Consider the following 16638-nt stretch of genomic DNA (forward strand, 5'->3'; position numbering starts at 1 on the left):
ATATTCAAACTTCATCATAATTACTTATCCAGTATCTAGCATTATCTTTTTTCCAAAAGCAACTGATGAGTGATTTTTTTAGTAGCTTCCTCCTGATATTGGTCCTTCTGAAGGCATATGCATGTCATCTAACTGATCTTGTGTCAGAGCAGGAGCTGTTGGTACCAAAGTTGGGAGTTTGGTCCCTATATGGTCAGATTGTATACTAGGGGAACAGTTTCATTGCTCTATGGGCCAGATTACATATGTAGTAAAATATTTTTAGTCTTTTATAAAACACTTGGAGTATTCATTAAATATTTTGGATCATTCCTCTTTAATTAAAAAATGTGGATGTATTACTTATCTTGTGGTATGCTTCTGTGTGTGTGGGCACACATGAGTGTGTGTCTTTGAGGATCCAGTCTATTTCCAAACTATTTGGTTTTGTCCTGAACTACTTCCTATGAATTTTATATAAAATGACATATTTAAGGTTAAAAAATTATTATGATTCATCATAATGAATATTAATTATGAACCCATATTTGGGTTAGATTAGGGAGTAGGATAAAATCTGTGGTAGCTTTTTCAAATTTTACTTCTTCCTGCTGAAGTTTCGAAAAGATCCATGGTCTTTAAAGAAGGGAAAACATAATAAAATACATTTCATTAAGGACCTCCTCTTTATAATAAGTTCAAGGAACTTTATCTTCTGGAAACCTTCAAAAATAAGAAACATCCGAGGGAAAGAAGTAGGCCATTTCCAAGAGAGCCTGAACAGGATTCAGTCTTGCATCAAGCCCTGAAGAAGATCTCCTCTTTGTATTTTGTCAGTTGTCCAGAACGAACACTATTTCAAGCTGTTCCGCTGATTATTCAGTTTCTTTGCCAGTATCATTTCTGGGTTACAGACAGTGACTTCTTTCCCATTGTGGTAGAGAAAATGCTTTGAATAATCCATTAGCAGGAGAGAACACCTAACGGCCTGCTATACTGCACACATCTTCTCAATGAATCCTCCATAAGGTAAGACAGAGGCTGGTACATTAATTAAACATCCTGCTCTCACCCCAGGGCAGAACATATTAATAATTACCATCTTTTTTCTTTAAAAATATTATTCTGTGTTGAAGGGAATAATTAAATTACATAGAAACAATCTAGCAAAGATAATTATAATTATCATTACAGAATGAATGGCAGCATTGCTATCCATATATTATACTTTTCTAAATTAGATGTGCCTAGATTTATTTTCACGGAATGTGATTTTAAGGTATAGGAACATTTTATATGTGATTTAGCTACTGTTTCTCATTAACGTCCTTTAGAGCTTCATATTTTATCAGAAATAATCTGATTGAAATACTTTATGTTACTAGTATTCCTCAGTGGAGAATATTAAATGTAAATTCATATCTTGGAGAATCTTGCAGATGATTAAATTTCTCTCAAAGAAATATGCATAAACTATTTCACCTCTTGGCAGAAGTTATATATAAGGATGCAGCTGAAGAGCAAGTTCATAAAAAAAGAAAGAAATCAAAGGTCTGAATCTAAGAAAATTAGGCACTGGAAGGTTAAGTCAGTATTTTAGAAGCTTCCTCAAATCAAATTGATCTCTAACAATGCTTCTTTTCTTCTTTTAAGATGTGGTCTCTGGATGCTCTATTTTTTTAGGCAGATATAGTTTCCCAGTACGACTTACTTCCATGAGAAGAAAAAGCAGGAGGAAAAGAGCCCCATGTGTTTAGCAGTCTCTACCCTAGTCTGTGCTAGGAAGGACATAAATCTACTTTAATGTTTTAATGCTGTGACCCCTTGCATACATCTCTAACCTTGAATCCCACTCAAATATCAAAGTGCCAACTCAATGTTTCTGTTCAGACATCTGGTAGTAATGGCAAATCCAAGATATACCCCACAAACGGCCCCCTCAACCCTCCCCTATACCCTTGGCTGCCTAAAGCTGACCTCTTACTCTTCCCCACCAGTTACTGCCACCATCATCTACCCAGGAGATCAGGATGCAAACTCAGGAGCTACCCATGGTCCCCTTGCTCTCTCCCGCCACCATTACACCCTGCCTGGCTTCCTTTCAATGTCTATTCTGAATCTCTCACTCTCCCTTCCTCCAAGACTACCTTAGTCCTCAAAGACATCTTATCTCACATGGACAGTGATCACAGCCTATTCATGGGTCTCTGGGTCTCCTTTCTTGGATTCTCACACAGCAGCAGAAGTGATCTTTTCAAAATGTAAACATTAGGACACTACCTTGGCTTCCCATCACACACAGATGAGCCACTGCCTGAGAGGCCCTCCAATCCGGATCTGGTTATGTCTGACACTGTCACCCCAGACCCCAACCAAACAAGCCTTCTAGCCCCTTGGACTCAGCAAGCTCTGGCTGTCATTCTCACACCTGCTGTTCTCTCTTCTGCCTGGAATGCTCCCCACACCCCCAACAGTCTTCACATGGTTGGCTTCTTGTCATTCCCATCTCTGCTCCACTGCTGCTCCTCAGGACACCTGATCTAAAAGTCTCTTTACCCAGCTTTATTGTATCCATAACATATATCACCACCCAATACCGCATTATTCTTTTGTTATTTGTATCCTTTTTTACTTGTCATCTATCTCCCAACCCAGATGTGTCTGTAGCTGGCACATAGTAGGCACCCAAGAATTTTGTGTCAAATGAATGACTAACAGATCTACTCTACTATATGGAAATACAGCAAATGCATTTAGGAAATCAAGTTCCCACAAAGTGGAATTTAAACTTTTCTCAGTGGTGCCGTCATTATGATTGTTAGAGGATCATGAGTTTTCCTGCTTGTGTTTTGAGCACCTCGATGACTGGAGCTGCTGCCTGCTTGGTCAGTAGCTCAGCCCTAGATGTCCTACAGGCTTCAAAGTTATGTGCACAACAGGCCCCTGCCTCCACAATGACTTCTCCCTGTCACCAACCTGCCCCTTGCCCCCCTCTACAGATTCTTCTTGATGTTCCTGCAGGCTTGGAAGTCTGGCACTGTGTGCTGGAATCCTCTGTCCTAGAGGCTGGCTCCTTGCCATTCAGAGTTCAGCTTCAATGTCAATTACTCAAAGAACTATCCATGACCACTGAGTCTAAAGGGGCCTTACCCATTATTATAATTTAATTCCTGCACAGTCCATATCATTGGTATTGTTCTTGTTTATTTTTTTCCCCTTCCACCAGGCTTTACATTCCAGGGTCCCTCTTGCTCCCACTGTATCCCAAGGCCTGGAACAATGGCCTCTAATAGGTTATGAGTAAATATTTGGTGAATAAGAATATGATCCTGTCTAGCTTGGTGCCTTTACTACACTGAGTATATAAGAAGTGCTATTTGAAATATTAGCAGAATTCCTCCCCCCACCCCGCCTCAACTCTCCTATTGATTTGTAAAATGATGTCAATGTTTTTTGCATAAAAAATGTTTCTCTTTTAACCTAAACTTCTCCAGACTCTCTTGCAGTCGTGGCACAGTAAAATTTCTCTTCTTCTTTGAAATTAGCAAAGACTGTGTTTTATTTATGTTTCCAGCACAGAGTGTCTAACACACAGCAGGTGCTCAATAAATATTTATTCAAAAAATGAATGAATAAAAGAAGTGTCTAGCATCAAGCTAAGGACCTGCTGGCTGGGTGCCCACCAGAACTGTAGAACGGGATAAAGCTAGACGGTTTGGCAATGTCTCAGCCTACCTTTCAGAGCTGAGAATTATCATGTGAATTATTTTGGCCTAATTCTGAGATTTGGCTGCCGGCATCCCTTCAATTCACCAAAAAACTGCTAACCTCTCTTTATAAATTGTTGGCCTATTGTGAAATCTGTGAAGACATCCTAGATAACTTGGCTTTCTCTTAAATTAGCAGCACCAGGAGATTTTAACTTTGCCTGAGAGCCAGAGCACATGTATGGGCCCTTGCTTATCTGATTTTTAGGGCAAAATTAGGAAGGTCCCAGTCCTGGATCCCCTCCTGGGTTTTGTGGTTCTTTGCTTGTGCTTCAGAGTCAGAGATGCTATCCTCAATCCCCTGAAGTCTATTTTCTTCCTCTTCTTCAGACCCGTGGTACCCTAGGCCCATCACCTGGATGTTTGCAATCAGCTTTTGCCTGTGTCTTCTGGCTATTACACCATCTTGTACATCCTAGCTGTACTAGTGTGTGCATCTTAACAGGTATGTCTGATTGCCTTCATACCTTTGCATCTTTATATAGTCTGAAGGTTCTGACTATAACTTTAGCTGAGCTATGTCTTCCTTTGAGACTCTGGAACCCATCAATTATCTCTGACTCTTACCAGCTTTGGCATCATGTTCATGATAATAATACACCCCCTCTTCTAAAAATGCCAGAATCTCTGGATATTCTATCTCCTCAGTTGGTCGTTGGCTGCCTTGTTCTTGGCAGTAACCTTCTCATATTTCTGTCTGGTCCTACAAGGCAGTTTTGTCTTTGGACCCTTGCCTTGGACCTACAGTTTTATCTCCTGATATCATGTTCATCAACCTGTGGCTGATTAGACACATACTGGATGACGTACCCACAGAGTGAAATATTTTATGGCCATTAAAAGGATGGTGCATGACTAGACTAACATGGAAAGATCTCCAAAATCTTTTTGTGAATCACAATATGGGGTTGCAAAATAATATGTTCAATATCATTCCATTGACATTCACTTATATATCTCTCTATAAAGAGAAGCAAAGAATTTTTTTCAAGAAAAACCGATGGTGGTAAGATTACAAGCATCTGTGCTCTCTTCCTTATCCATGTTGATGTATTGCTTACATTTTCTAAAATGAGTAAGTGCTATTTTTGTAAATAGAAAGCACAATTAAAATGAGGGAAGATAAGCTATAGGGTAGGGGCACATTATACGGCCATTTCTTCTCTGATCTGCATTAAAGGAAGTCAAAAGACAATGTTAGCTGAGGGAGGTAGAAATGGAAAATCTGTGTCAGTGATAGCTTAACAGTCCAGGCCTCCAAAGGCATGCTGTTACCTCTGGGCTTGACTCCAACTTAGGAACAGAAGGAGAACAGAAGGTTCTGGCCATGAATGCCGCTTATTGCATCTAGAAAGTTAGAGGTTTGTTTACTATTAACTTTACTTTGTCCAAAACAGTGCCTGATCCTTAGTTTTTCAGAGTCTCTTTTTTTCTTTTTTTGTGAGAATTTTCCCTCTTTTTTAGTTGGTTTTCTTGACAGTTTTGAAGAAAGTCAATTGAATTTCAAAATACAATATTTCAAAAATACATTTTTCAAAAAGTTGAAAATAATAACTATGATATGCGCGGCAAAAAAAAAAAAGTAACTCTTAAGGCCAATATTCTCCTTAACACTTCCTTCTGTTAGGACAAAGGTCACAATAGATAATAGGAAGTGATGAAAAGAGAGAACCATTCCATGGAAATATGTGCCCTGAAAGCCTCCAAAAGATAGGCCTGATGCAGGTACAGAGCAGCTGCTTTCTAAATGCCATAGCCCAGCTGCACACACCATCCTGCATTCTGACCTCCAGGCCTTGACCATGGCCACATAGAATGGAGGTTAGATTCAGGAACATCCTCAGGAAGCTAGTCCTTTGTAAATTTACACAGGGGGGGATTCCTAGTCCTCAGGCTAAAGGAGTAACTAAAGAGAACTATCTGCCTCTCTGAAGTTTGATGCTATTTCTAAATCTTTACAGCACAGATATGTGAGTTGGATTCTACAAAGGGATCTCAAAGTTTGATGTATGCCCACCCCTCAAACAATGCTTATTATAATGCAATCCAATGTTATTTGTCTTACTCTTAAAGGAAATAATTAAAAATAAACCTTATCCAATCAGAGTGACATGACCACACGTAGGGTAAGCTGAGCAAGGCTTCCCAAGGCTGACTAAGAATTAGCAGAGCTGGGTGCATACCCTGAGGCTCTTTGACTGCCAATCCACTGCTCTTCCATGGTATCACCCTGTCCCACAAGGAATTTCCCAACACTCCATGCATCCTATTAGGATGCCATCAGCCATCTCTCTCTGCATTGGTGTATTCATTTTGCTTTGTTGCTCTTTCTGCTTGCTAAGCAAAAGCAAATGGCTTTCTTCTCTATACCACTGTGCTCTTCTTTCCTAAATTATAGGAAGGCAAATTATTATCAAACGTCTATCTTGCAAAACCAGAAAGGTGGGAACTTCTTCTTCAGTGGAATCAGAAACAGAGTGCTAAGTCCCCCGGATATGTGAAAAGCTTGGTCATCTTCCCTTTGTGACAGCCTGCAAACTCTTCTAATTTGAGTTGGATGACATCCCCAGAAGGGCAGGGAGATTGCATGGAAAGAACCAAAGGTACTTACCTAGTGCTGGAAGTGGGTTTCAGGATGGGGCCTGCTTCTGATTCCTGTAGTTTTAACACCTATGGGGGGAGGTGTTTGGGTGAAATGGAGATCTTTCTTCCAAAGAATCATATTGCTGGAAGGAGGGTTAACAAACATCTACTATCACTCCTTGATTATCAATGAGAAAAATGCAGCATAATCTTTCAGACTTGCCAAAGGTTACTCTACAATTTGGGAGCAGAGCTGGGACTTGATGCTTAAGTGGCTTTAAATGAACTATCAGATTCAAAGGCACAGATATAGGTACTTTTAGTTATAATATTTTATAATGTGGGTTTTCTGGGTCTACCACTTTAACTGTTTTCTCCTTGTTATTGTCCATCCTCAACTCTTAGTTTAACTCAAGATGTTCCAAAGATGGAGGAAGCCAACCTCAGCTTAGTTAAGATATCAAACTCTTATTATGAAAAGCTTTATAGAAGTAAATGGTAAACCTATAGAAAAAACAGGTAATTAGAAAATCTAATTTTTTAAATTATCTCAGTTCCATTAAAGACTTAAATGTAAGGCTGGATACTATAAAACTCTTAGAGGAAAACATAGGCAGAATACTCTTTGACATAAATCATAGCAATATCCTTTTTTGATCCATATTCTAGAGTAATGAAAACAGAAACAAAAATAAACGATGGGACCTAATTAAACTTAAAAGCATTTGCACAGCAAAGGAAACCAAAAACAAAATGAAAAGACAACACACAGAATGGGAGAAAATATTTGCAAATGATGTGACCAATAGGGGATTAATCTCCAAAATTAATGGGAGCTCAATATCCAAAAGCAAACAACCCAATCAAAAAATGGGCAGAGATCTAAACAGACATTTCTCCAAAGAAGACAGACAGATGTCCAAAAAACAAATGAAAAGATGTTCAACATTGCTAATTGTTAGAGTAATGCAAAACAAAACTACAATGAAGAATCACCTCAGAGATCAGAATGGCCATCATCAAAAAGCCTACAAATAATAACTGCTGGAGAGGGTGTGGAGAAATGGGAACTCTCCTACACTGTTGGTGGGAATATAAATTGTACAACCAGTATGGAGGTTTCTTTAAAAGCTGAAAATAGAACTATCATACGATCTAGCAATCCCACTCCTGGGCATATATCTAAAGAAAACCAAAATTCAAAAACATACATGCATTCTACTGTTCACAGTAGCACTATTTACAACAGCCAACATATGGAAGATACCTAAATGTCTACTGACAGAAGAATGGATAAAGAGGATGTGGTACATATATACAATGGAATGTTAGTCATAAAAATAATGAAATAATGCCATTTTTAGCAACATGGATGGACCTAGACATTATCATACTGAGTGAAGTCAGACAAAGACAAATATCATATGATATCACTCATATGTGGAATCTAATAAAAATGATATGAATGAACTTATTTACAAAATAGAAACACTCACAGATCTCAGAATCAAATTTAGGGTTACTGAAGGGGAAAGGGGGGGGGAAGGGATAAATTAGGAGGTTTGGATTAACACATACACACTAGTATACATGAAATAAATTAAGGACCTACTATATATCACTGGGAACTCTACCCATCATTCTGTAAAAACCTGTATAAAAGAAGATTCTGAAAGAGAATTGATATATGTATATGTATAAATGAATCACTTTGCTATACATCTGAAACTAACACAACATTGTAAATCAACTATACTCCAATAATATTAAAAATAATTATCCCAAGCAATGAGTTCCTACTGTATAGCACAGGGAACTAAATCCAGTCTCTTGGGATAGACCATGATGGAAGATAATACACAAAAGAGAATGAATACATATGTATGAATGGGTCACTTTGCTGTACAGCAGAAATTGACAAAAAAATGTAAATCAACTATAATAAAAAAATTATCCCAGTTTCCCATTATTATGGAAAATCAGATGCAGACATACAAACTTTTAATGAGTTTAGAAGTTCAAATGAGAACACCTTAATAAATGTAATTTAATGTGAATAGGCATAAAATGTAATAAATGCAGATAGGTTCTAGTCATTAGATATATATTCTGCACATTCACAATATGTTATATCCATATTTTGACAAGACAGACAACAAAAGTAACATCAAGTTTTCTTATGTTGATGAAAAAAATGATATAAAAAACATTTTACGTTTCAATGGATAACTCTGCATTGTCTACAGTATGTCCTTTTGCATTATCAGGCCTACTCAATGTCTTTGAGCTAATTTGCAACTCTTCATAAGTCATAGGTAACTAATAGGTATGTCCTACCTGGTAGTGATTTAATTGACTTATTTCCTCTTGTGGCAAAAAGGCATGTTGCCATTTGCAAATCATCTCACCTTGCTTATCTCCAAATAAATTCATACTCTTTTGACTTTTTCTTTGAAACAGTTATAATACCTGCCTGGTTCTCGCATATCATACGAGTCAAATAAATTTTTCAACACATGTTCATATTATAGCTATCTGAAAGTCCTGACCTTACCTTTTTCTGAAAACTATCTTTTAAGAGATACTGAATAAAAAATACTGGAGTTCCCGTTGTGGCTCAGCAGGTTATGAAACTGACTAGTATCTATGAGGATGTGGGTTTGATCCCTGGCCTCACTCAGTGGGTTAAGAATTTGGCATGAACCCTTCCACAGAAAAAAAAATCATGGACTTGGAGAATAGATTTGTGGTTGCCAAGGGGGAGGGGGAAGGAGTGGGATGGACTGGGAATTTGGGGTTAATAGATGCAAACTATTGCCTTTGGAATGGATTAGCAATGAGATCCTGCTATTTAGCACCAGGAACTATGTCTAGTCACTTATGATGAAGCATGATGATGTGAGAAAAAGGAATGTACACATGTATGTGTAACTGGGTCACCATGCTGTACAGTTCAGGAAATAGCAATTAAAAAAAAAAACTTAAAAAAAAAAAGAATCTGGCCTTGCTGTAGCTGTGATGTAGACTGGCAGCTGCAGCTCCAATTAGACCCTAGCCTGGGAACTTCCATATGGCACAGGTGCAGCCATAAAAAGAAAAAAAAAAAGAAAATCATAGTTTCCTCACAAGGCTAAGTATTGGTAGGAAACATCCACCAAAAAGATAAATAAATAGTGATGAAAACTGAAAATAAAATATCATCCATGAAGAAAGGCAATTTGGCATGTTGTTTATGAACTTAATTTCAGGAAGGAAAGAAAATCCATCAAAATAGCTTATATCTTTAAATATCCCAGTGATAAACTGGTAACAGGAGTTTTAAGAAAGTAACAACTACTGACTCTCTCAATCTCTGCTGTTTGATATGGCAGCCTTCAGCACACATGGATTCTCAAATTTTGCAACCTGACTTGTTCACATTGAGATGTGCTGTCTATGTAAAATGAACACACCAGATTTTGAAGATTTAATGCAAAAAAATAAAAAAAACAAAGGAGTTCCTGCTGTGGTGCAGTGGGATTGGTGGTGTATGCAGCGCCAGGGATGCAGGTTTGATCCTTAGCCTGGCCCAGTGGATTAAGGATTCAGTGATGCCACAGCTGTGGCATAGGTGGCAATTCTGGCTTGGATTTGATCCCTGGCCTGGGAATTACATATGCTGGCCAAAAAAAGAAAAAAAAAGGAATATAAAATATCTTATTAATAATATTTACATTGATTATATATTTTAGATAACTTGGGTTAAATAAAATACTTTAAAATTAATTTTACCCATATCTTTTTGCTATTTAAATGTGACTAGTAGGGAATTAAAAACTGCATTTATGGCTACTGGATAATTCTGGTATAGAGAATTAAACTACAACTTTCATATTATTTTACTAGACATTATTTGCATATTATTGGGTTTCAGTGCTGGAAAAAAACAAAACAAGAAGAAAGGTCATAAATTGAGGAGCAGTTACCTGGGAATTCATATATAATTAATATATTTCCTCTATGAAAAATCATATAACATTTGGCTGTCATCATTTAAGTATACAAAGACAGAAAGTAACATGAAACTGCTGCCTGCAGTAAGGAGTTTAAAGATCAATAAGCATATATTTAGTTTGTTGTACCTTTTGTCCTTGATGCAAAACAAGTAAAGTCCCAAGTGTGTGTGTTTGTGTGAAAGTTTAAGGTTTCCACAAGGAAAGGAAAAGAGCTGAGCATTCAAAATTAATAAGGAGGTACAAGTTTGGCTAAGCTTTCTAGAGATAGGATTGGTTACCTATGAAACGATTTAAAATCTTATGTCAAACAAGATCCTGAAATTGATCTATATTTTTAGAACAAGTAGCATATAGATTTAAGATGTTTATTATTCCAAAATGAAATTAGAAAGTGTTTGTGGGTATTTCAAATGCATACATTAATTTCCTAGTTATCATTTGGAATGAAAGAACAAGCTGTATGAAAAGTCGTTAATGTGATAAACTTTTTCAGGGACTTATCTTTGATATTTTTTACTAAAATAAAATATTAGACTAGTTTTTCTGATTAAAAATAAAAAATGCTTATTGTAAAAAATTCAATCAATACATAAGGAATTTTTTTAAAAAAGTAGAATGCAGACCCCACTCTCAGACCCAATCCTTTTGTCAGAGATGTTCAGTTAGCAGATTGGTATATGTCCTTCTAAATGTGTTCATGTTCTGTGTGTGTGTGTGTGTGTGTGTGTGTGTGTGTGTGAAAGAGAGGATGGCATCATATAACTCATGTTGTTATATAAACTGCTTTTTAAAAGCATAAACAATGTCTCTGGAAAATTAGCATGTATAAATAATATGCATTAATATGAATATTTATCTAGGAGTCTTTCCACTGACAGCCTCTACTCCCTGCAGTACTAAGTATTAGACTTGTTCCACTGATGCCATTAGACATGCGTCCATGTCATGTCTCCATTAACCAAACTGAAAGCTCCCTGAGGGCAGAAATCTAGTTGTACTTAAAAGCACCAAGGCATCCAGCATGGAGCTATACCCACAGTAGGCTCTCAAAACAACTTTCTCAGTAATAGATGTTTCTTGTAGATATTAACTGATTATATAAGATCCTGAACACAAGACAAGGGAGAACAGGCGAACTGCTTGGTAAATAGTAAGTACTCACATCCCAGCAGGGGTGATATTCTAGGCTTTTGGTGACCCCATTCTTGAGACTCATAATGCTAAAAGGAGCCTTAGAGAGAATCAATGAACACCACACTAAAGTGCTTTACATATCATAATCCACTTAATCCTTACAACAACCCCACAGCATAGGTGATTTTAAAACTCCAATTTTATAATGAGGAATCTGATGCAAAGTATTAAGAAGTGGCATTGGGAACTGGACCCAAGCTTCTAACTTCAGAGCTCACACACTCAACCCCTAAGTTATACCAGAAAGCTTATGTTCCAAAACACTCAGGACTTTTCCATATAGTCATGATGGACAACAAGCAATTGGCTAAATTATTCATATAAATAAACACCAAAATCTTATTGCACATAAACCCACGGCATGGGCATCTTACTATGATGCCATTGCTGGGTCACATGCATCACAACAGAATGAATGGCAGGGAGGCTGAGCGGGAGGGTCCCAAGTAAAGGGTGAGGGGGCCGTGAGTGAGGGTTGGATAAGGTCTCTTTTCTGGGTCAGAGACACAGAAGAGGGAGGAAGGAATGCTTGCCTTGGACTCCTCTTGTTTCTTCTATTAGTTCCACTCTGGCAGTGACATTTTTAATAATAAAGAGGAGCACTTGAATTCATTGCTACTCTGTGGCCTAATTTCTATCCTCTAAATTTGCCATCGTGTACTTTATGCTCTTATAAGCTAAATGGCTCATCACTAATTAATCAGTATCATGATGCTAAAATTTTGACCACAAAGAGTGAACCAAAGCCAAGTCAACCTGGCTTTCAGTTAACTGGAAAAATTAAATGGATTAGAGAAGCCAGGTCTTCTAGGTATAAATAATGTGCTTTACAACCCATCTAGTTAAAGGCATCAGCACAAATATTTCAATATCAGTAGACTCTGAAGCTGTTCTATCCCCCTCTTCAACATGTAGTTAAAACTACAGTATGGAAATAAACTTGAAAGTATTAGAAAGTAGAGTCTCCCGTATGTTAAATGTTATAAAGAAGTTTATGCGGAATTTTATCAAGGTTATCTTTACTTCTGAGGATCAAATACCTTTTATTCATGTACCCATTCACTCTTTGCAAAATACTGAGTATCTACTATGTTCCAGGCATGGGAGTGGGTGTGTAGTGGGGAACTGGGGGATCAGTGTATATGTGCTCACTTCTTTTGTGACTTTGCGAATGCTGCTCCTGCCACTTGGATGCAGGGAGTACCTTGTAGTATCTGGCTAACTTGTACCATTCTTTTTCCTCTAAAAAGTCTTTTATGTTTCCTTGGCCCATCCCCACCATGACTGGGTTGAATTTCCTTATATAACCTTCCCCAGAGCCCTATACTTAGCACCGTGGTTATACTTGTCACAGCACCTTGCCTACTTACTCATCCTTATTCTTCACTGCAATCTCCATTCCATTGAGAAGAGGTATTTGCTTGTCCACCATTGTTTTCCCTGGCCTGGCACAGAGTGCACTCTTATTAAATATCTGTTGAACATTTGAGGTAGGTGGTATTTTTGCATAAATTGTCTTGGTTTGGCTATTTGGTCATTTGAGAGCTGTGGTATAAAAGTTACTGACATGAAGTCTCCAGTTCAGAAATTTCTAAAGGCTGGACCCATGAAGGTTGCCACAGCAGGGGTGGGCCCTGGTCTTGCTGGGGAGGCTGCTGCAAATAAGCTGGAAGATGACCTTGGAAAAATACCAAAAGAGGAAGAAAATACACTGAAAATCTGCCAGGAAAGCACCAAACATTCATGAAAGATCAAGGTGATGCTATCCTGCCCCATTTCTTTCTCTCTTTTTTTATGGCTTGTTCCAATCAAACTTTATTTATTAAAACAAGTGGCAGGCCAGATTTGCCCTATTACCATGGTTTGCCAACCTATATCAGATTTTCTGTTTAATCGTGGCTGGCCACTATCTTTTATCCCAGCTCCTGTTTCCCTGTTTTCTTTTTTCTCTCACAGCACTTTTCAAAACAAGTAACTCTCTTGACATCTTATTTATTATGTACTTCTTTGTTGACTCCTTCCCACTTGGACTGTTAAATCCCTGAAGTTAGGGACCTGATCAGTACGCTTATCTCCTGGGACAGTTCTCAATGCAGAGATATTTGATAAAAGAGTTCTTCTACACATGAAAAAATGCTCAACATCCCTGATTATTAGCGAAATGCAAATCAAAACTACTATGAGATACCACCTCATGCCAGTCAGAATGGCCATCATTAATAAGTCCACAAATAACAAATGCTAGAGGGGGTGTGGAAAAAAGGGAACCCTCCTGCACTGTTGGTGGGAATGTAAGCTGGTACAACCACTATGGAGAACAGTATGGAGGTACCTTAGAAAACTACACATAGAACTACCATATAACCCAGTAACCCCACTCTTGGGCATATATCTGGACAAAACTTTCCTTAAAAAAGACACATGCACCTGCATGTTCACTGCAGACTTATTCACAATAGCCAAGACATGGAAACAACCCAAATATCCATTGACAGATGATTGGGCTAGGAAGATGTGATATATATACACAATGGACTACTACACAGCCATAAAAAAGAACTAAATAATGCCATTTGCAGCAACATGGATGGAACTAGAGACTCTCATCCTGAGTGAAGTAAGTCAGAAAGAGAAAGACAAATACCATATGATATCACTTATATCTGGAATCTAATATATGGCACAAAGGAACCTTTCCACAGAAAAGAAAATCATGGACTTGGAGAGCAGACTTGTGGTTGCCAAGGGGGAGGGGGAGGGAGTGGGATGGATTTGGAACTTGGGATTAATGGATGCAAACTATTAATCCTTTGGAATGGATTAGCAATGAGATCCTGCTGTGTAGCACTGGGAACTATGTCTGGTCACTTATGATGAAGCATGATAATGTAAGAAAAAAGAATATATATATGTACATGTAACTGGTACCATGCTGTACAGTAGAAAAAAACTGTATTGGGGAAATAACAATAAAAAATTAAAAAAAAGTTCTTCTAGACTATGGCTGTCCTCAAGCTTCTGTATGTACTTATAGAAGCAATATGTCTGTAAAAATGGGAATGGGTGGGTTATATCTATCTGTTTTGCTCACAGTTGCATCCCCATGATGGACCAGAGTGTCTGGCATATTTTAGGTACTCAATAAATAGTCAGTGAATAAATGAGTAAATAAGCCATTCAAATAAAACTTTATTTCAAGTAATAAACTATTGGGAAAAAATCAGAATTTGTAGGTCCACACCGCTGAAGGTAAACAGATAAGTAAATAAATAAATGGGAGAATTTTCCCTAAAGTAGAAGGTGGAGAGCTGGTGGCAGATGTGGAGAGAGTGCTGAAATTGGAAAATTTTAATCTTGTAACCATTTTATTAAAGATTGGATCAGGCAAAGAGTCATCAATGGATGCTAAACCTAGAGGGAAATCTTGATGAGGAACTAGCTATTAGCATGGCTTTAAAGTGTTTCCCGATGGACTGCTTATTAGTTATAGGAGAGAAAATTAAACAATAATTACCTAGTGGGGAAATCAGGAAACATTTGACTGGGTGATTACAGTTAACATCATCACAGAGGGACAGATGGACACTGGGTCCCTCCAGATATGAGACCCTGAGAAGGACGCGACGTCACCTGTGCGGTATTCTAAGTGAGAAGGCATGGCCTGAGTGTAATCATGAGGGGCTAGCACACAAACCCCAAATGAGGAATGTTCTACTTCAAAAGGGGGAGAGCTGGCCATACACAAACCTCCAAAATGTCAATGTTAGAAAAGACAAAGAAAGGCTGTGGAAATACTCCATAATGAAAGAGATTAAAGAGACATAGCAACTAACGTGGTACCTGCCCTTAGACTGAATCTTACACTAGAGGGGAAACTGGATCAATTGATAAAAATGAAATATAAAAGTAGATTAGATAGAAAAATTCCATCAATGTTAAATGTACTGAAGTTGCCTTCTCTATAAGGTATGAGAATATCCACATTTTTAGGAAATATGCACTGAGGTCTGGGGTAAAGGACCATGAATTATTTGACTTAGCCCCAATTCCTTCAGAAAAAAAGTGTATGTATAATAATGCGTAATAAGATATATGAAGAAGAAGAGCCAGAGAGGGAAAGAGTGCACACAAATCACAAAGCCAACTCGAAAATGTTAATAATAAGCGATTCTGGATAAAGTGAATATGGGTATATGGGTATTCTTTGTACTATTTTTATATTTACAGCTTTTCTGTAAGATTGAAATTATTTTCAGATAAAAAGCAAAAAAAATTAAGTAAAAGAAGGTATAAATGTGTCAAAAATGTATCAATAATTACAATAAATAAAAATCATTCATTAAATATTGGTGTGGATTTTACCATTTCACTAGTTTATGAATGCCACATTGTTTTGAATGATAAATTTTCAAACCATCTTATGTCTTATGTTGCATGCCAAAAATGATTTAAATTCAAAAGGGAAACTATAATAAACTCAGTGACAATGTGAAAGTTTGCATACTAATGCATAGTACACAGCAATCCCCATATTTAGAAGTTCTTTGGGCTCTGAAATGCTGCCCACTGAGAATTTTCAATGTGAGTGCCTCCTAGCTGGCCCTGCTTGAAGATCATAACCAAAGAGAAATATGAGCCATGGCAGTAGCCATCCTTCTCCCCAAATACCGCAATTATCCAGATGCTCCCAGCACTTCCCACCTGTCCCGCCTGCTCCTAATCCTGAAGTCCAGCCTGGCAGCAAGCCACAGACATAGTCACTTCACTACTCAGACATGCTACTACTAGGAATGACTTACTTACAGTTTATAATTGTACCCCAAACACGAACTTCATTTCACAATGCACAGCACACAAAGTGCATCCTGCCCTGAGGAACAGCAATCTATGTCAGATGAAAACAAATAGCCAGATTAAAGGGAAATGTTAATTGGAAGTAGCCAATTAAGCTTTTATTACGTCAGATTAGTTCAGGCTTAACAACCACATTAAATCAGGACATCAAAAGGCATGGGCCTAGAATAGTAAGTCAGAAACCAGCACTGTCACTCAGTTTCTCTGGAAAATTTCTGCCTGTGTCCTTCTGTTTTCCTCAGGAATATAGCTGTCTTTGTCACAGC

Source organism: Phacochoerus africanus, chromosome 1 (genome assembly GCF_016906955.1).
Source record: "Phacochoerus africanus isolate WHEZ1 chromosome 1, ROS_Pafr_v1, whole genome shotgun sequence".
Lineage (NCBI taxonomy): Eukaryota > Metazoa > Chordata > Mammalia > Artiodactyla > Suidae > Phacochoerus > Phacochoerus africanus.